The sequence below is a fragment of the Scyliorhinus torazame genome, chromosome 3 (genome assembly GCF_047496885.1).
Source record: "Scyliorhinus torazame isolate Kashiwa2021f chromosome 3, sScyTor2.1, whole genome shotgun sequence".
Lineage (NCBI taxonomy): Eukaryota > Metazoa > Chordata > Chondrichthyes > Carcharhiniformes > Scyliorhinidae > Scyliorhinus > Scyliorhinus torazame.
The window spans coordinates 181,884,064-181,905,292 of NC_092709.1; the positions used below are offsets into that span (position 1 = coordinate 181,884,064).

At 47.8% G+C, this 21,229-nt stretch overlaps 1 protein-coding gene across 4 annotated transcripts in view; it reads right to left on the minus strand.

Moving 5' to 3' along the window:
- Nucleotides 1-21,229, minus strand: part of arap2 (ArfGAP with RhoGAP domain, ankyrin repeat and PH domain 2) — a 604,005-nt gene that overhangs the window by 537,198 nt on the left and 45,578 nt on the right. The gene's annotated exons all lie outside the window — the stretch shown is intronic.

Genomic DNA, 21,229 nt, shown 5'->3' on the forward strand with positions numbered 1-21,229 from the left:
TGAGATTTATATTATTGTGGGAGGCGGGAGTGGAGTGGCGGGATGGAGTAGTGGGGCAGGACAGAGGGACAGCGACAGGTGGAAATTGATGAAGATGTTGTGGACAAAAAGACAAAGAGAATGTAAATAGTGGTGATAACAAAGAAAATTGTAACACATTAAGAGATTAAGAGAATGTGTTAATTGCAGAACAGAGGTAAACAATATGCCAAAGGACAACAGAGAACAGATGGTCCAAGTGGGGTGGGAGGAGGGGGGGGGGGGAAACAGTGGTGAGGGAAAAACAGATCAATGGAAGAATTGAAAATAAATGATAGAAATAAAAAATGGGGAGAAGATGGAAGAAAGAGTTCACCTCAAGCGCTGCCTCATACCCTGGTCCACTCCTCCACCCCCAGCACCTCGCCCTCTTTCCACAGCATCTTCCCATGCAATCACGGAAGGTGTAACACCTGGGCTCCTTTACCTCCTCCCTGCTCACCATCAAAGGGCCTACACACCCTTTTCAGGTGAGGCAATGCTTCACATGCACCTCCTTCATCTGGTTTATGGCATTCGCTGTTCCCAATGCCTACACTGGAGAATCTAAACGCAGACTCGCTTTGCAGAACACCTTTGGTTCATCCGCAAGCAAGACCCAAACCTTCCAGTCACTTGTCATTTCAATTCACCATCCTGCTCTCATGTTCATGTGTTCGTCCTTAACCTGCTGCAATGTTCCAGTGAAGACCAGCACAAACTGGAGGACCAGAACCTCATCTTCCGATTAGGCACGTTACAACCTTCCAGACTTAACACGGAGTTCAACAACTTCAGACTGTGAACACTCTCCACATTCACCCTATCTTTATCTCTATCATTTATTTTAATTTCTTCTATCAGTTTTCCCCTAACCATTGTCTTCCCTACCCCCACCCCACCCCACTTGAACCATCTGTTCCCTGTTCCAGGTTTTCCTTTGATACATTGCTTACCTGTGATCTACCATTAGCACATTCTGATCTCTTAATATGTCACTGTCAGCACCCTCCTTAGCCTTGATCACCCCCACTTACATTCCCTTTGTATTTTTGTCCACAACATCTTTGTCAATCTCTACCTATTGCTGGCCCTCTATCCAATCCCACCGCTCAAGCCCTGACCACAACAGTATAAATCTCATCCTATTTCCAGTTCTCGCTGTCCGGACTCGAAACATTAGCTTCCTTCTCTCTCCACAGAACCTTCATTTTCTTTTTAAACATTAATTATATAACAGGAAACATGATTTTTCTTAACTCTTCAAAGTCACTTTGTGTTGCAAATTATAACAGGGTAACTTGTTCCTCTGTATTATGGTATTTTAATCCTTGATCGAACCAACGAATCAACATCGGACACTTGGGAGTTTTTCAAGCGACAGTTGATTAGGATTCAGAAAAGTCAGATTCCTGAGAGAATGAAGGATAAGTATGGGAAGTTTAGGGAGCCTTGGATAACGAGAGATATTGTGAACTTCATCAAAGAGAAAAAGGAGACTTTTGTACGGCCTAGAAGGGTGGGATCAGTCGAAACTCTCGAGGAGTATAAAGAAAGTAGGAAGGTATTTAAGCGGGAAATTAGGAGGGGTCATGAAAAGTCCTTGGCAAGTAGGATTAAGGTGAATCCCAAAGCTTTTTATTCATATATAAAAAGCAAGAGGGTGGCCAGGGAAATGATTGGACCACTTGGGGACAGTGGGAGGAATCTATGTGTTGAGGAAATGGGCAATCTACTAAATTAATACTTTGCATCAGTGTTCACTAAAGAAAGGGACTTTATGGAAGATGGGGCGGGGGGGGGGCGGGGGCGGGGGGGAAAGAGTTGGAAGAGGAGGCTTCTGGGTAAATCTGGATAGGTGGGACAGTCGTGGGGATATCTTTGTATACATTTGTTGACTATTCTGTATGTTATTGAATTTCTTTCTGAAAATGTCTTTTTTTTTTTAAAAAAAGCTCCACTGGAACTGGCATTTTACGCAGGTTTATCTCCCATCTCCCCTCATATCCTTTCCGAGCTCATCTTATTGATGACACCCATCACCTAGATTCTCAAGCCATCTCACACTAAATTACTGACCACCTTCCCTCCCTTGTCCTTTCCTCGTCCACATGCTAACTGACAGAGTAAAGGTTTCCCTCCTCGGATACTGCCCCAGTCTCTTAGAAAGCTGTCATCTGCCCCTTTTCCAAAAGAAAAGACCTCCAATCCTCTATCCCTGCAAACTACCAACCGTTTTCTAACCTCCTTTTCCTCTCGAATGTTCCTGAACATGCTATCACCTCCTGAACCCATGTCAATGTTCACCTTTCCTGTAATTCCACATCCGAACCACTCCAGTTTGGCTTCCCTCCAAGTCACGGCACTGAAACGGCTTGAATCAAAGTAACAAATTACACAGTCTGTGGTTGACCTCTCTGCAGTCTTTGACATGGTCATTCACATTAACTATGGGACTGCCCTTGTCTGGTTCCACTCTTATCGATCTCGTCACCCTGCAAAAGCATCTCTCGCTGCTTCCACTGTTAATCCTAAGGTAACTCAAGCATCAGTTTTTGGCCCCTTCCTTCTTTCATCTACAGTGTCAAAAATCTTCCAAAGATAGGGATCTTTCACAAAAGCGCACAAAAGAACACCCAACTCTATCTGTCCACTGCTTCTCACACCTTCTCGACTGCTGGTGTTTTCAGTCCAACATCTAGTCCTGGATGAGCCACAATTTCTTCCACTTAAAAATAGCGAGAAGACTAAAGGTAATATCTTAGCCCCCACGTCAGAAACCTAGTGTAATTTCCATGGATTCCATGCCTCGACCCTGCCAACACTCTATTCAGCGTCCCTGGTCGTGCACTCCGATCGTGCACAGAACAACTTTAAACCTTTTCCCCATCTCCTACTTTCTTCACTTCACCATTGGTTGTTGTGCCTTCAGCCACCTAATCTTTTCATTCTAGCATTCCCTGCCTGAATCTTTCTGCCTCTCTACCTCCTTGTCCACCTTCAAGGTCCTCTGTAAACCTACCCTTTTTGATCAAGTTTTTTAGTCAATCCGCTTAACATTTTAACCTCAACAGTTTGCATCCACTTTGGTGAAGTGCCCTCTATGTGTTTCTTTTGTGTTAACTGCGCTATACAAATGCAAGGGCTTTTAGCACAGTATTTCATTCCAGTGCCCATTTAACGGTCTCGGTTCAGAAGTTATAAACAGTATTTTATCTGTATATACTGCTGCTGTGTAACACTCACTTTAGCATAGCCAGAGTTAAAGTGAATAGAATTAACTCTTATCATGTTCATGATCCCAATGCACTTTATATTTATTTTTATAATCTTTCACGGGGTGCGAATGTCAAGGGCGAGGTCATCATTGCCCATCCCTAATTGCCCTTGAGCAGGTGGTAGTGAGCCACCTTCGTGAAGCACTGAAGTCCATGTGGTGTAGATGCACAAACACAGTGTTGTTATGAAGGAAGTTCCAGGGATTTTGATCTGGTGACAGTGAATGAATGGTGATATAGTATCTGCACAAAAAGCAAGTCTCAACAATTTCTGGAGCAGTTTTCGGAGAAAGGAAATTCTATTTTTATTCACTTCCTGCTTGGCATTTTTTTCTTGACAAACTGCTTTCTAGTGGTTTTACACACACAAAATTCAGTATGACAAAGAATTACTGCACTTCAAATGCACTTTTTAATTTTCCCCTAATATTCTCATCCATGAAGACACTTCTTCCCGTTTCCAGCCATCATCCAGTAACAAGCTTCTAATATATGAATACATCATCATCTCATTGCCAGGTGGATTAACCTGACAGTATCGGTAGAAGTGACCGCCGCACAGTCCTTGTGGAGACAATGCCCTGTCTTCATATTGAGGATACCCTCCATCGTGTTGTGTGGTACTACCAGCGTGCTAAATGGGATAGACTTTGAATAGATCTAGCAACTCAAGACTGGGCAGCCATGAGGTGCTGAGGGCCATCAGCAGCAGCAGAATTGTATTCAACCACAATCTGCAACCTCATGGCCCGGCATTTCCCCCACTCTACCATTACCACCAAGACAAGGGATCAACCCTCGTTCAGTGAAGAGTGCAGGAGAGCATGCCAGGAGTAACATCTAGCATACCTAAAAACAAAGTGCCAACCTGGTGAAGGTACAACACAGGACTACTTGTGTGCAAAACAGCATAAGCAGCAAGTGATAGATAGAGCTCAGCAATTCCACAACTAACGCTTCAGATCTAAGCTCTGCAGTCCTGTCACATCCAGCCGTGAATGATGATGGACAATTAAACAACTCACTGGAGGAGGAGGCTCCACAAATATCCCCATCGTCAATGATGGCGGAGCCACACCAAAATATTATTTCCACTGTTAGCCAAGTGTAAATCAAAGGGCCAGAGACCAAGGGTTCTCACGGAAAAAAAACAAGAGGAAAAAAAAGGAGAAATTATCTACAGCCGGGAGCTAGGATAAGGAGTTTAATCACAAAAAATTGAGGTAGAAAATTAGAAAATAACATGAAGGGGAATGGGATAAATATTTGAAAACCGGAATGCAAAAGAATCTGGGGTTAGGAGCGATAGCGCACAGAGCCAAATCGCCTCCTTTCATGTTACAATTTTTATCATTCTATGGGAACTCTCCTTTATCGAGTCCAGGCCCAGGGAGATGTTTAGAAATGTTGATGCGGAGGATGATGTAGCTTTTGGGAAGCCTGCAGCCCTTTTTATGATCTTGCAGATTGGTTCGGGTTGGTCTATGTCAGCCACCTTTGATGTGTGACACTGGATTTGGTGGAGTCATGAGAGATTGGCTCCAACTCAGATTGTACTTCAAGAGTTGTCATCATCACACAGAAGTGGAGCTCAACCCAGAGTCCAAAGAGAATGAGACTCGGCCTATTATCAGTGGGATCAAATGGGGAGCCTTGCACCATCCTTTGCAAGGAGACTCTGCCATTAGTTACAGGGTGAATATCAACAGATTATAGTTATATACAGATGATCATTGAGTTATTGGCTATAAGGGAACATGAGTGTTATCAGTATTAGTTATTAATGCAGCTTAAGGGAATTAACATTAGTTACTGTCCTCCAACAGAGGTTTTCTACCTGCAAAACGCTCCCCAACCTTCACCAGCACACAGGTAGCCTCCTGAAATGCTCATAGAACAGCGGTTTCACAACTGCAGCTAACTGTTGAGAAATTCAGCTACAATCTTCAGAAGGTTAAATACTATTTGCAGACGTCACATGATCACTGTCATACCCTTCAAACCTTCAGGAATGCTTCCAAGCAGATTTTGCAACAAACCTATGTCCCAATTGTTATGATATCCACATTAACATATCATGGTGCAATCACACACACACCCTGATGGACAGGTAGTTGGACCAACCAACACACACACAACATCACAGCCAATCACCAGTGAGAGCACACGCACTATAAAACAGGGAACACCACAGTTCCCGCTCATTCTGCCAGGAGATAGCTCAGAGCACAGAACTCACAGCGTGCCACTCAGACATACACCATGTGCTGAGTGCCTCACTAAGATAGTGCTAGGACTGGGTCCACAGGTTAGCTGGTGAAGTACGAACCACAGCCAGAAGTTAATAGTTATTATTGTACAGAATAATAAAACAGAGTTGTACCATCTACAACCGTGTTGGTTCGTTTGTGTATCGGAACACCCAACACGACACCAATATCTTCTGAAAAGCCAATGACTGAAAGTTAAAAGAGCAAGTTTTTCCAATCTTCCCGCGGCACTGAGGCCAAATTTGTGACCCCTTGCTCCACCACATCCAGAGACTGGATATTTCCCCTGTGGCATCGTGAGCAGAGCAAAACTCCCTATTCAACTTCTTTGACTGAGAATCTGAAAATTTTTATTTATATAATCACACTATTTAATTCTCGACTTATCAAAATTCATTTCTCTCTTAAATACAATGGTATCTCCTTTCCCCTTAGGAAAATGGTATCGAGTTAAATGATCAGCTATGATCTAGCTGAATGGCAGAGCTGGCCCGAAGGGCCGAATGGCCTACTCCTGTTCCTATGTTCCTCCATCTTCTGATTGTATTTACTGTTAACAGTGAAATGTACTATGATTGTTTAATAGTCTAAAAACATGAATTTACTCGTCACTGTTAAATAGCTGATATTGAATACAAACACTCAAGTTGGTAGATTCAATATTACTTTCAGTTTCAAAATATGCCTTGCTTTTATGCAGCTTAGAAATGTGATGTTGCTGTGTCGGCCAGTAATAGATGTACGCTGTACAGCATCTTTAGTCATTTCCATACTTTTTGCAACCCATAAAAGCAGAATTTGAAAGTCAATCAACTTGGGTTGAAAACCAAACTGTTGTGTTGGGCGCTCTGGATCCGTGGAACACATACAGGTCACCAACACTTGAAATAGTGTAACACTATTTTATTGAGTCATTAACTGTTTAACATACTCTCACTGTGGGTTAACACGATACTAGCTTTAACTAAAGACCTTTGCTTTGTCCTAACCAGTCGATGCACTCAGCACATGGTGAATGTCTGTGCTGCAGGCTGTGAGCTCTGTCCTACTAGCAAGCTGCAGCTCGAATGAGCGGGAACTCTGATGCCCCCTGTCTTTATAGTGCGTGTGCTCTAACTGGTGATTGGCTGCGGTATTGTGTGTGTTGATTGGTCCCACTGTGTGTCCATCAATGTGTGTGTATCTGCACCATGATATACTGCATTATGACATCCCCCTTTTATAAAAGAATGTACATGTGTGGCAATAAATAGTGTATGGTGAGAATGTCCCTAACTACGTGTGTGCGAAAGACATATTTACAGGACTATGTACATGAGAACTAAGCAATTTACATGGGAAGATGCCTGGTGCAGAAAAACAGTATGCAACAATAATAAAGAGATGAACACTATATACAAACCATGTAAACGATCAAACAGAAGAACTGAACAATTCAGAAAGTCTATAAGTCCACAAAGTTCACAAACTAAGTCTCTGAGATGGCGACGAATTCTGGTTGACTGCATTTCAGGTCTGTGAGATTTCATCAGGACTGGGAAAAATTAGAGAGATAACAGCATCAACCAAGTTCCGAAGCAGAGAAAGAAGGAAGAAGGGAAAAGAAAGAGGGTGGAAGAAAGAAGAGATTAAAATGAGACAGGGGAGGAGATAGATGACATGAAGGCAAGGCAAGGGTGAAAAATGCAAGCAAGGACAATAATTTTTTTCAGTTCAGGGCGGAAGAACTGATAGACATCAAAGTACCAGAAAAAAAGGTGAGGGAAAGGACCGGAGTAGAACTAGAACAAACAATATCCATCTGTTCAAGGAAGAAAGGGAGGTTGGAGGCTGTGTGTGGAAGATCTCCAGACAGGTTAATGACAGTCCGCAAAACACAGGTGTTATGGACAATATGGGAGTTAATTTGAACAGCACCGGGTGGGAAGATTCCAGAATGGAACCCTGGCTCAAAAGACCATACCTTTAATTTTTTTTCTTATAAAACATGGAAGAACAGACACAGGACTGGTAATTAGTTTTAACACCATAAAAAACTATTAAGCATGAGGAAATTGGATTATGATACATATACGTCTTTACTCTCTCCCCCCACCCCTTATTTTAACAGTTACACACAGATTTTAGGATTAACACGGATTACAAAACACATTATAATCTATAAGGGTCTCAATTCACACAAAGTCCCTTTTAAGCACACAAAATGACTGCAGTCAAATACACACACTCCATTCTGAACTCAAATTAGTGTCTGTGGATTCATCCTCCAGTTGATTGCCACTTAAGAGTTTCCAAACTCCATTCCAAAGAAAACACTTTAAAATCTTCTCTCATAATTATTTCCCTTCGTGGTTTACATTCTGAAATTCAGACCAAGTTTTCCAAATGACACTTTTAAACAAAGCTTCCGCTCAACCTTTAATAGCGAACCCAGTCCAGGATTTCACACCAACCCCTTTAGGAATGCGTATTCTTGACTGCTGGAGAAACTGCTCACAACCGCTTTAACTCTCGACTCCCACACTGTGTTTAAAAAAATCAGGCATTTGTTTTACCTTTGAAGGCGGCTGTCCCACTTTAAATCTGATTACTGCAATTGTCTCTTTAACTCAGAACACTTTGTTTATACATCCTTTAATTCTTCTGAATAATACCTCTGTCTCTGTTCAGATCTTGGACAATGATCTTGGATACTTTTCTCTTTATTTCTCTAGTATCTATAACTAGTTGGACTTTAGATTTCTGCCATCTGTTTTCTTAACAATTACTCTATGTTGTAGTCTGTCAGGCTCTGCATCTGGCTTGTATATGGCCTTTTCTATTATTTCTGATGCAAATGAATTCCTCACATTTGCATCGGTCTTGGGGATGGTTTCCGCCACAACAATAACAAGTTTCTAAACCCTGTGACTGACAGTTACTCTTCCTTTTCTCAGGCTCCACCGCACCCTCACTCCACATACTTGAAGTGACCGCCTTCTCGCCATAATTAATTTAACTTGCTTTGCATGCCTTGTAGTTCAAAAGGGCTTTGTTAAGCACTTTCAGTCGCTTGAGCCAACTGAACCACTTTGTTCAAGGATAATCTGGTTTCTGCCAGCAACTTCTTCTGATATTCAAGCTATTGATACTGCAGACGAAACGGCCCCATAACATATCGAGACACAAACCAAATTCACAATGTTCCGACTACGACAGAGCCCGACTGCAAAAGCTGATACTGTTTCTCCAGGCCACCTAATGACTGAATGGAATTTATAGTGCTGCATATTAATGGAGGGCTGAGAATTGTCTCTTGCTAGTTGCACTAATTCAACATCCTGGGGAGTTACCATTGACCACAAACTGAATTGGACTAGCTACATTAATACTGTGGCTAGCAGAGCAGATCAAAGGCTAGGAATCCTACGGCAAGTAACTCACCTCCTGACCCCCCAAAGCCTGTCCACCATCTACAAGGCACAAGTCAGGAGTGCAATGGAATACTTTCCACTTACCTGGATGAATACAGCTCCAACAACATTGAAGAAGTTCAACAGCATCCAGGACAAAGCAGCCTGCTCAATTGTTTCCCATTCCACAAACATTCAATCCCTGCACCACTGACGAACAGTGGCAGCCGTGTGTACCATCTACAAGATGCACTACAGGAACTCACCAAGGTTCCTTATGCAGCACCTTCCAAACCCACGATCTCCAACAGGAGCAGCAGATACCCAGGAACCCCACTACCTGGAGGTTCCCCTCCAAGTCACTCACCACCCTGCTTGGAAATATATCACCGTTCCTTCATTGTTGCTGGGTCAAAATTCTGGAACTGCCTCTGTATCAGCACTGCACGTGTACCTACACCTCAGAAACTGCAGCGGTTCAAGAAGGCAACTCACCACCATCTTCTGAAGGGCAGCTAGGGATGGGCAATAAATGCTGGCCTCACCAGAGATGTTCACATCCCGTGAAATAGTTTTTCAAAAATTGATCCAAAGACTTGGGGTGCGATTTAACTAAAAGGGAATAAAGTTCCATAGCGACTTTGTTTAGCCGCGTGTTTTCCAGCACTCGCAACGCCAAAAAGCACATGGCTATAAAACGCAGCATGTGTTAGATAAGGGGCGTCAGTGGGGAATGCACTTAGCCCCGATTTTTTGCACGGAGGTGTTCCGCTCGCCGAGAGATGGGGACACAGCCATTATTTTCCCCCCTCCCGCCCCCGCTTCCAAAATTCGAAGACCTTCCTTTCGATTGGACTGACTTATTCTCAACCCCAATGTTGTAGTGTGAGGTAATATGACGAGACAGTGTTAAATCACAAAAGATTTTTTTCAAAAATCTTTTTATTGCCATTTTCAATATGGGGTTTTCCCCTCCTCCTCTTTTCCTCCCTTTACCCCCCCCCCCTTTCTTTTCTCTCCCCGTCAATTTCAGCCGTGTTCATCTTGTGGGTAGGGGGCGCGGTGATTTATTTAACAAGGAACAAACTTAATATTACAGATCAACACAACTCCAACACAGGACTAGTTCACTCGACACCCAGGTTTACAATGATGATACCCCATTACACAGGTCCATGTCCTGCCACCCGATTGGCTCAGAAGGAGTTTCTTTCCGTTAATTCTTTGGAATTCTCTTCCAGAGAGAGAGTGGAGGCGGGGTCTCTAAATATATTCAAGTTGAATGTGGTAGTATCAGGTATTGCAGTACCCGAGAGGCTGTAGACCATTGGGTAAGCCTAGCAGCTTACCATTGGCTATTTGGTATGTGGCTCCGCCCTGATTGGCGGGGTATAAGAACAGGTGCCGTCCCAGCAGCCCTCATTCTGTACCAAAGCTGCTGGGGAACAGATCTAGTCTATTAAAGCCTTCAGTTATGATACAACCTCGTCTTCGAGTTTCACTGATCGTGCATCAGTGAACTCAACAGATGTTTGATTGGCAAGAGGAGGGGGAGACAGGCAGAAAAGTGGAGTATTGGCCACAACTCGATCAGCCATGATCTTATTCAATAGTGGAGCAGGTTCAATGCACCAAATGCACTGCTTCTATTTTTGTGATCGTAAAAAAAAACGAAGCGTGGCCATTTGTACACAGAAACTCCTCCACACAAAGACAAACATTCAGCCCTATATCTTCCAGAACTTGTCCATCAGGAAGCAGGACTTGATAATCTACTTACCTATTCAGGTTACCGTGACCTCACCCCAGTGGAAGGCATGCATGACAAAGTTTGAAAACATTTCACGTACTTCAAACTAAACCGCTCACCCCTTTGTTTGGTATTTAATTGTCTATTCCCCTGCTATGGCATACGACAATGGAATTGATTCAACTGGAGTGCAAATCAATAAGCTCAAGTTCACTTTATCATGCTGGCTTTTTGCTTATTGGATTGGAAGGCAGAACAATGGACCATAGCCAATTTCTGGAGCTGAATGACATGATTTAAAAGAGGACGCCTGAGCTTACGTACAAGTCAATAGGGGAACCACACAATCTACAGAGGCGAAACAATGACCTAAAAGTTGTGAACAAAGCTGAATATGAGAAGCCATTGACTCCTGCATGTCAACAGCACAGCAAATTGACTGTCGATAGCTGGGACGAGCAAACTTTATAATTGGACAATTCTGCTCCTAAATATCCACAAGCCATCCAAAGCAACATTTGCAGGCAGTAAAAGGTTGCCTCCAGTCAGATCCAAGTGTCCATAAGGTCGTTGGTGAGTGCAGCAATCTCACTGGGGGACCTTCTGAGGTACTCGTGCAGATGCAAACAAATTCTGTTGTTGCCAATAGCCATCAATGAGGCATCAATACAGTACGCTGCACAAGGTCAACATCATCGATCATTGCCAAAGATATCTTGCCAGTGTTATTCAGCACCAATTTGGTCCTTGTATTTAATTTGTACTGAGTGCTTCCAAATTTGGATGCAAAGATCATCAGTGGTTTGATACTTTTGCTGCCGAGTGCTGTGAGTTTGTAGATCATGGCCTCCTTTTACTAAGTTATTTCTTTCTTTTTTTTTTAATGTATTTATTCAAAGTTTTTCAATAATTTTACAAAACACTCCAAAATGGAAAATAATACAAAGAAAGAAGGGCAACATGCCAACAACACAACACAAGAAAAGGAAATCCACCCCCCACCCCCACGCTCGGGTTGCTGCTGCTTCTGACCTCCACTTAACGTTCCGCGAGAAAGTCAAGGAACGGTTGCCACCGCCTGGAGAGCCCCTGCAAGGACCCTCGCAAGGCAAACTTTATCTTCTCCAACCTAAGAAACCCCGCCATGTCGTCGACCCAAGCCTCTACGCTTGGGGGCTTTGCGTCCCTCCACAATAACACGAGCCTTCTCTGGGATACCAAGGAGGCAAAGGCCAGAACTCCAGTCTCTTTCGGCTCCTGCATCCGACACCCCAAATATCGCTATCCCCCAACTCGGTTTTACCCGAGTATCTTAGGACCTTGGACATAGCCTTTGCAAAGCCCTTCCAAAACTCCGCCAGCGCCGGGCATGCCCAGAACATATGGGCGTGGTTTGCTGGGCTCCCTGAACACCACACACACCGGTCATCTACCCCGAAAAACTTACTCATCCTCACCCCTATTATATGCGCCCTGTGCACCACTTTAAACTGGATCAGGCTGAACCAGGTGCAAGATGAGGAAGAATTGACCCTGCCCAGGGCGTCAGCCCATAGGCCCTCATCCAGCTCCTCACCCAGCTCCTCCTCCCACTTGCCCTTCAGCTCCTCCACCGAGGCTTCCTCCGCCTCCTGCAGCTCCTGGTATATCGCGAGACCTTACCTCTCCGACCCACATGCCCGAAATCACCCTGTCCTGTATCCTCCGGGCAGGCAGCAGCGGGAATCCCCCTACCTGCCTCCTCACAAACACACGAACCTGCATATAGCTGAAGGCATTTCCCGGGGGCAACCCAAATTTCTCCTCCAGCGCTCTCAGACTGGCAAAAGTCCCGTCAATGAATAAATCCCCCATCCTTCTAATTCCCGCCCGGTGCCAACTTAGGAACCCGCCATCTATCCTGCCCAGAGCAAACCTATGGTTGTTCCGTATCGGGAACCAGACTGAGGCCCCCACCTCCCCCCTGTGTCATCTCCACTGCCCCCAAATCTTCAATGCCGACGCCACCACAGGGTTCGTGGTGTACCGCGACGGTGGGAGCGGCAACGGTGCCCTCACCAGTGTCCCCAGGCTAGTACCTACACAGGACGCCACCTCTAGTCTTTTCCATCCCACCCCCTCTCCCTCCATTACCCATTTGCGAATCATTGACACATTTGCTGCCCAGTAGTAGCTGTACAGGTTCGGCAGCGCCAGCCCACCCCCAACTGCGCTCCAAGAACAGTCTCTTAAACCCCGGGGTCTTATTTGCCCACACAAATCCCATAATGCTCTTGCTCACCCGCTTGAAAAAGGCCTTAGGGATGAGAATGGGCAGGCACTGAAACACGAACAAGAACCTAGGGAGGACTGTCATCTTAACAGACTGCACCCTGCCCGCCAGGGAGAGTGGCAACACATCCCATCTCTTAAAGTCCTCCTCCATCTGGTCCACCAACCGCGCCAAGTTGAGCCAACTCTTGGCCACCTGGATATCCAAATACCGAAAACTCCTCTCCACTATCTTGAGTGGCAGCTCCTCCAGCCTCTTTTCCTGGCCCCTCGCATGCACCACAAACAGCTCGCTCTTCCCCACATTGAGCTTGTATCCCGAGAACTCTCCAAACTTCCTAAGGGTCTGCATGACCTTCCCCCATCCCTTCCACCAGATCGCTCGATATACAGAAGCAGATCATCCGCGTATAGTGAGACACAACACTAACGGCAATTTATCATGGCAATCCACCTAACCTGCACATCTTTGAGGAAACCGGAGCACCCGGAGGAAACCCACGCACACACGGAGAGGATGTGCAGACTCCACACAGACAGTGACCCAAGCCGGAATCGAACCTGGTACCCTGGAGCTGTGAAGCAATTATGCTATCCACAATGTTACCGTGCTGCCCCACTCCCGGGACACAATCCTCCATCCTAGTGGCCAGGCCCTTCGCCAACAACTTGGCATCCACATTGAGGAGCAAAATCAGCCTTTACGAGCCACACTGCAGCGGGTCCTTGTCCCGCTTGAGGATAAGCGAGATCAGAGCCCGCGACATCGTCGGGGGAAGAATCCCGTTTTCCTTCGCCTCTTTGAAGTTTCTCACCAGCAATGGGCCCAGCAATTCCACAAACTTCCTGTAGAACTCAACCGGGAACACATCCGGTCCCGGGGCCTTGCCCGCCTGCATGCTCCCCAACCCCTTAACCAGCTCCTCCATCCTGATTGGGGCTTCCAAACCTTCTACCTGCCACTCCTCCACCCTCGGAAACATCAATTGGTTCAGGAACTGCCGCATCCCCTCCCCCCACTCCGGGAGTTCTGACTTGTACAAGTTCCCATAGAAGTCCCTAAAGACCTCATTTATTTTGGCTGGGCTCCGCACAGTGTTCCCCCCGTCTCTGATGCCCCCAATTTCCCTCACCGCCTCCTTCCTTCGTAGCTGATGTGCCAGCATCCGGCTCGCCTTCTCCCCATACTCGTATGCTGCACCCTGCACCTTTCTCCACTGGGCCTCAGCTTTCCCCGTAGTCAGCAAGTCAATCTCCGTTTGGAGGCTCTGGCACTCCTTCAGCAGCCCCTCTTGAGGGGATTCCGCAAATCTCCTATCCACCCTCAGTATCTCCCCCACCAACCTCTCCCTATTCTCCCTGAGAGCCCTGATTGAAATTAGCTCCCCCCTGACCACTGCCTTCAGCGCCTCCCAGACGACACTCACCGATACCTCCCCATTATCATTGGCCTCCATATATCTTTGAATGCACCCCCGGACCCACCCACAGACCTCCTCATCCGTCAACAATTCCACATCCATGCACCACAGCGGGCGCTGGCCCAACTCTTCCCCCAACTCCAGCTCCACCCAGTGCGGGACGTGATCCGAAATCTCAATGGCCGAATACTTTGTCCCTTCCACTCTCGGGATCAGCACCCTGCTCAACACGAAAAAGTCTATCCGTGAGTAGGTCTTGTGCACGTGGGAGAAGGAGAACTCCCTTGCCCTTGGCCTAGCAAACCTCCACGGATCTACTCCCCCCATCTGATCCATAAACCCCCTCAGGACCTTGGCCGTAGCCGGCCTCTTGCCCGACCTCGACTTAGACCGATCCAGTGCCGGGTCCAGTACCGTATTAAAGTCCCCCCCTCCATTATCAGATTCCCTGCCTCCAGGTCCGGGATCCGGCTCAGCATGCGCTTCATGAACCCTGCATCATCCCAATTTGGGGCAAATACATTCATCAACACCACCCGGGCCCCCTGCAACCTACCACTTACAATCACATATCGGCCCCCATTATCCGCCATGATACCCGCCGCCTCAAAAGTCACCCGCTTGCTCACCAAGATTGCAACCCCCCTGTTCTTTGCATCCAGCCCAGAGTGGAAGACCTGCCCCACCCATCCCTTCCTCAGCCTGGTCTGATCCGCCACCTTCAGGTGCGTCTCCTGTAACATGGCTACATCTGCCTTTAGTCCCTTTAAGTGCGCAAACACCCGGGCCCTCTTGACCGGCCCATTCAAGCCTCTCACATTCCACGTGCTCAGCTGGATCGGTGGACTACCCGCCCCCCCCGCCCCCTTGCCGACTAGCCATCTCCTTTTTTAGGCCAACCACGTGCCCACGCCTCCCGCACTCTCCAGCGCCCCAGGCGGAGGCTCCCCGCCCCGACTCTCCCTCTTACCTCCTGCTCCCCCTCAGTCAGTTCCCCATCAGTCAGTACAGCAGCAACTCAGTCTCTCTCCCCCCCCCCCCTCCGCCCCCGGCCAAGCAATTGCTTAACCCCCCGCTCCCCCATTGCACTCCCGTAAGTCAGCTGACTCCTGCTGACCCGGCCGCTCCCGCCTCTGCCAGCGATCCCCCAGTTGGATTCCCCCTCAAAGTCCCCCACCCTCCCCCCATCAAAGTGGTGTGGCCCAAGTCCCCCCCCTCCACTCCCCCTACAAACCAGTGTGGGCTCCAGTCCGGTACCTCCCCCCGCATCAGGCCCCCCCTTTTTTCGCAGGGAAAAAGCCCACGTTCCTGCCTGGGCCGACCCCGCCCCCTGTGGCGCGGCTCCTTTCTTCTGCAGCCTCGCCCCGATCCCCAAATGCCCAGGGCCTCCAGCCCCCACTCCCCCCATCAAACGCGGGGAACAACCCCTCCCAAACCAGTACACATACCAAGAAAACACACAAATCGCCCCCTCCCACTCCCCAACATCCCCCGTAACATGCTACGAACCACTAATTTGAGTCCAGCTTCTCATTTTTGATAAAGGTCCACGCCTCGTCCAGCGTATCAAAGTAATGGTGTCGGTCTTGAAACGTGACCCACAGCCGCGCTGGCTTCAACAGCTCGAACTTCACCCCCTTTCGATGGAGAATCGCCTTGGCCCGGTTAAATCCTGCCCTCTTCTTGGCCAGCTCTGCACTCCAGTCCTGGTAAATGCGGATTTCAGCATTCTCCCACCTGCTGCTCTGCTCCTTCTTCGCCAATCTCAAGACACACTCCCTGTCGGTGAAATGGTGTAACCTTACCACCACAGTCCTCGACAGCTCATTTGCCCTCAGCCTCCTCGCCAGGACTCTATGCACCTCATCCAGCTCCAGGGGCCTCGGGAAGGCCCATCAGCATGCCCAGCATCATAGCCACGTATGCCCCAGCATCCGACCCCTCCACGCCTTCAGGGAGATCCACAATCCGCAGATTCTTCCTCCTCGACCTGTTCTCCAGATCCTCGAATTTCTCCTGCCATTTTTTATGCAGCGCCTCGACTTTCACCACCAGGCCTAGGATCTCATCCTCGTTATCAGAGGCCTTCTGCTGCACCTCCTTAATCGCCATCCCCTGCATCCTCTGGGTCTCCACCAGCCTCTCGATCGACGCCTTCATAGGGGCCAACATCTCCGCCTTCAATTCCGCAAAGCAGCTTTTCAAAAACTCCTGCTGCTCCCGCGACCACTGAGCCCATGCTGCCTGGTCTCCGCCCGCCGCCATCTTGCTTTTTCCCGCCTGGTTTCCTCTCTTCTCCAATGCCACTTTTTTGACCGCGCTGCTCGTGGTCCACTCCATACAGTGCTGGGGGAACCTCACTGCTGCCTTCCCACACCGGGAATCATCGTCTAAGTGCCGCTGGGACTCCTTAAAAGGGCCCAAAAGTCCGTTCACGGCGGGAGCTGCCAGACGTGCGACCTACCCAGGCATAGCCGCAACCGGAAGTCTTCTAAGTTATTTCTTGCATCTTTCAAGGAGTCTGTCCTATTTTGTATAATAATGAAGAATTCTGCCCTGTTGTGTACGTTTAGGGAAACACTTGGCGGACAACATATTTCTCAATTGTTTTTTATTCAGTCAAAGCATGTGGGCTTCGCTGGCGAGGCCAGCATTTGTTGCCCATCCTAATTGTACTTGAAGTTGGCGGTGAGCTGGCTTCTTGAACGGCTGCAGTCCATGTGGTGTAGTTACATCCACTGTGCTGTTAGAGAGGGAGTTTCAGGTTTTTGACCCAGGGACAGTAAAGGAACAATGATATTTTTCCAAGTCAGGATGTGGAGTGGCTTGGAGGGGAATTTTCAGGTGGTCGTGTTTCCATGTTTCTGCTGCACTTCTAGATAGTAGTGCTCATTGAGTTTGCTGGAGAGTCTTGACAATTTCCTGCAGTGCCTCTTGTAGATGGTACACACTGCTGCTATTGTGCTCCGATGGTGGAGGGAGTGAATGCTTGTGGAAGGGGTGCCAATCAAGCGGGCTTTGGCCTAGATGCACTGCAGGAACTCACCAAGGCTCCTTAGGCAGAACCTTCCAAACCCACAACCACTACCATCTAGAAGGACAAGGGCAGCAGATACCTGGGAACCTCACTGCCTGGAGGTTCCCCTTCAAGCTACTCACGGTCTTGACTTGGAAATATATCACTGTTCCTTCACTGTCACCAGGTCATAATCCTGAAACTTTCTCCCTAACAGCACATTGGGTGTACCTACACGACATGGACTGCAGAGGTTCAAGAAGGCAGCTCAGCACCATGTTCTCAAGGACAATTAGGGATGGGCAACAAATGCTGGCCTGTACATCCTGTAAAAATGAATTTTAAAAAAGCAGAGTCCAAATACTGTTTTGCCACAAGGAATAACATTTGTAACTAATGCTAACTAGATCACTATTCTATATGCAAATTACAAGGAAAAATATTTTACAAATAGGTTTTGATCTGCAGTTGTCTTTACCGAGGTATATTTCAATTGATTGAATTCAGGCTCTGTTTACAAAAGAACAAACCAGCTCAAGCAACCCCTCAGCAGGAATATAATACAATGTGTGCTATATGCCATAAGCACTCCTGTCACTATAAAATGGTGCCACATCATCTTGATAGAGCAACTCCAGAGGTGAACAGCATGTCAGACGAAATAATCAAATTAATCCAGAAGAGTCTCTCAAATTAGACATTGTAGTAGATGATATGATGAAATGAACATTTCGTTGTTGCTATTTTAATGCAGATGAATGCTCATTGAATTGAAAAGGAACAACACTTTTAAAACCACAAAACAAATTCATATGACTGTGTTATACATTCACCCAATAATACGGGCAACGGAAATTTGCAGGTTGATTACCACACAGATAAATTTCTTGGTTTACTTGCAGGAAGCAGGGGATTATTTCTGTAGTCAACAAATTGTCGTTCAGCTTTTAAGCAATCTTACTTCTAAACTAGATGGTTGTGGGTTCAAGTCCTGCTCAAGTAGCTCGAGCACAAAAATCTAGATTATGGCCACGATCTATTGGCCTCGCCATGCTGGGCGGGAGAACGAGGGGGCCTGTTAGATAACGGGAGGGGCCGAAATCAGGAAACACGCCGGGCACCGATCGGTTTCCCATCTAACCAACCCACTCCCATTGGCGAGATCAAGGTCCCTCCGCGGCATGGCAAGAAACCAATAATCACCAATTAAGACCAATCTCCATCCCATCAACAGGAAGGACTTTCAATCGAATGGTCTCCCACTGATGCCGTTTAGTACACCTAGTTAAAAACATGAAGCCGGCGGAGTAGCTGCTGTAGGGATCAGAGGAGGTGAGGAGCCATCTTGAGAATCGGGCAGTCAGCCTGGGGGCACTGGGGGTGTGGTCCAGCGCCCATGGGCCCAGCATGCACCCCCCCCCTCCCCCGCGGATTGTGAATACCCATACAGTGGCAGCTCCAGCCGCTGCCTCCCCGTACCACTGACCATACCAAGGACAGAGTCCTGTCTGTAGTAATATGGTGATGGTAAAGTTTAACACCCATTGACCATGGCGGCTCTGGCTGAAGCTATTGTTAATGGAAATTGACAATCCTAGTAAGTGAGCACTTCACGGCTCCCAAGTGGCTGCATAGGGTGTGTGTTCGGTGAACTCCTGCTTTCTTGCTGCAAATCTGCCTGAGGGCGTGCTACTGTTCCTTTGGCTGCTGCTTCACTGACTGACTGACTGCCTGTCAGGAGGGGGGGGGGGGGGGGGGGGGGGGGGGAGCAAGGTAGGCCCCTGCCGCCTGGAAGAGGGAGGAAGGGGAGTGCTGCCTCTGTCTGCCTGGAGGAAGAGTGGGAGAGGAAAAGATGCTGCCTGTCCTGTCCTCTGCTTCTTGCCTGGCTCCCTGCCTCCTGAAATCACGGATGTCCTATTTGCCCGGACAGCTGACGACATAAATGTTAACCTGGACCAAGCACAACAAGATGCCCAGGATGCATATTTCTCCACCATCACCAGGATGCCCCATGTTCAGGGGGTAATACATTGCACACATCGCATCTGGTGCTCACCGGGTGCTCCAGAAACATCCTTCGTTAACAGGATGTGGTTACACTCCCTGGGCACCCAGCTTGTGTGCGACCACCACATGAAAATCATGCACGCGTGCACGCTTCCCCGGGAGTGTGCACGACAGCGAGATCCAGAGACACCCGGTGATCACCAGCATCTTTGAGGGACACCCCAGCATGACCTCTTGGGAGATAAGAGTTACCTGCTTAGGTCGTGGCTGATGACGCCAGTACAGAAGCTAATGACCAATGCGGAGACCTGATGCAATGAGACCCATGTGGCCACCCGGGCTGTCATTGAGCAGTGCACCTGGCTGCTCAAAATGCGTTACCGATGCCTCGACTGCTCTGGTGGTGCGCTAAAGTACACCCCCCGCGGAAATCGTCCGCTTTACGGTGGTCTGCTCTGCCAGCCACAACCTGGCACAGAAGCGGGATGACATGTTGGAGGTGGAGAAGGCACTTGTTCCCACCACTGAGGAGGAGGGTCTCAAAGTCGACCTCCAACACACCCTCCTCCCGATTCGTGCCATTAGGGCCCTGGGGGTCACCTTGAGACAGATGGGCAGTTGGATTGGGCTCCCGGCTGCCCCTGCATCATCTGGCTCTGCCAGCACTGGCGGCTCACCAATGTCTGCACCATGGTATCGATGCGCTCATCGAAGCTCCTCTGTGAGCAGGTCATGCCCTGCAGTGCCTTGCCAACATCTACCTGCATCTGCGACACAATTCTCAGTGATCGGGACACGCTCAGAAGTGCCTCAGCAACGGCGCTGAGGACTCGGGTTCAAATCCCAGCCTGAGTCATTGTCCATGTGGAGTTTGTTCTCCCCGTGTTTGCGTGGGTTTCACCCCTACAACCCAAAGATGTGCAGGTTAGGCGGATTGGCCATGCTGAATTGCCCCTTAATTGGAAAAATATTTGGATACTCAAAATTTATATTTAAAAAAGGCACCTCAGCAATGCCCACCTGAGACTGGGACATCCTCCGCAGCGTCTCGGGAAGCTCCTCCTGCGTCCGGGACACAACCCCCGGTGACGGGAAGCTTTGGACAACACCACTCATGCTGCGTTGTGCTCCAAGGTCTCTCACAAATTCCGACAATGGTGGTGCTGTTGATCCTTGGTGAAAAGACGTTGATCTGTGTAGGCTAAACAGCAACTCTCCAGCACCACCCCCTACTTTCCTCTGGATCATGATACCACCCCTGAACATCTAGGCAACAATTCCCAGACTCTCACCGACCACCACTGGAAAGCATCCTGACTGCAGCTTCCTCGTCCCGCAATCCCACATAACACAATTTGATTTTCATCCCAAGATCCACAAACAGAATTGGGCTCGTAAACTCTCAATTTCAGCCAGTTTCTGTCCCATGGGATTGATTTCCTCCAATATTAAATCTATTTTTCCTCCTCTTGTTCAGTCTCCTCCGACTAAACATCTTCTGCCCTTCACCACTTCAACTATTTCCTGGTACTAAACATCTCGACACATTGATCTGTTCTGACTTTGCTACCCCCCAAATCAGAACTTCCGATATATCTTCCTTTAGCCCTGAATGAAAGATTCACCTCCACATTGGATGACAAAGCAGTCAATGATGTCTCTCACTCTCTGCTTTCCCTTTTCCACACCTTTCAACACATCAGACCCCGCATTTAACAAATCAACCGCTGCTACCTCGGCCAGCTCCAGCATGAGGCTATCACCAAATACATTGTCCTCTTCCCGCCCCCTCCAGCTTGGGTCACT